Below are 1,079 nucleotides of genomic sequence, written 5' to 3'. Positions count from 1 at the left end.
GGGTGATATTCCCAGGGCTGTTAATACATGCCCCATGGGAAGCTTACACCAGGTATAAAAACTTTCCTTTTCTTTAAGACATATTGTCCATTTTCTATTGTAGATACACATGAATGGTGCTTGTCCCACAATCTGCAAAATTGGTAATGGGAATACAATACCACAATCAAATTTATAAAAGGTGGTTTCAGCCAGCATAATTTGAATTTACCAGGGGATCATACTATTTGACATACTACATATATTTTCCTTTCCCTGTCTTTAATCTTAATAAAATTAATGTACTATTTTGTGTAATATGAGCCAAATGTAATGAAATGTTTATTAGCTAAATAATATAAAAGTGTACAATAAGCACAGTTTTTTTAATACCTCTATATTTTTTCTACTTGTCTTAGAATAAGGGCTCCTAAACAAACATCCAATATCAAGTTTCACTTTAATATTCCATATTGCATTATAAATACACAAAGACTGTTATACAAGTCATACTGCAATTAATACAGTATTACTAAATAAATATTTTTATTATTTTTTTTTGCTTTACATGTGGTGATAAACATGTCTGAAATTTTCATTTTTAAAGATGGCATTTATTCAACACAAAAAAATTGAGAAACTAATAAAAAATTGGCAATGGCTTAAAATCTTTCTTATGTCAAAAATTATTCCATTATTATAACCCCTCACATCTTGCATTAACTTTTTTCTGATATGAAATTAAACAACTGATTTATCAGAAATAATATTCCAACCTAATACTACAAACATCAATATATATACAGATTTCAAGCTATGGAGGAGATTAGACAATGAAAATAAAGCATACAGAAGCACTAAAAACATCCAGACAGTTCCTCAACACTTGCTCGTTTATAAAATTCATACAGTCTTGCCCATCAGCAAAGTTAGAACCACTGTACAGTGGAAACGAGAAGCAACAAGTTTTTATATTTTCTTTTCTAGAGACAATCACTCCAGAAGTTTAGGTTGTTTACATTCCAAAAAAATAGTAATTAAGACCAGACAATGGTTTAGCACTTACACCTTATGCATAAATATACCAAACTTTACTTTTC

Source organism: Penaeus monodon, chromosome 19 (genome assembly GCF_015228065.2).
Source record: "Penaeus monodon isolate SGIC_2016 chromosome 19, NSTDA_Pmon_1, whole genome shotgun sequence".
In the NCBI taxonomy this organism is placed as follows: domain Eukaryota; kingdom Metazoa; phylum Arthropoda; class Malacostraca; order Decapoda; family Penaeidae; genus Penaeus; species Penaeus monodon.
The sequence above is the reverse complement of the archived record's forward strand: the minus strand, read 5'-3'. Positions refer to the sequence as shown.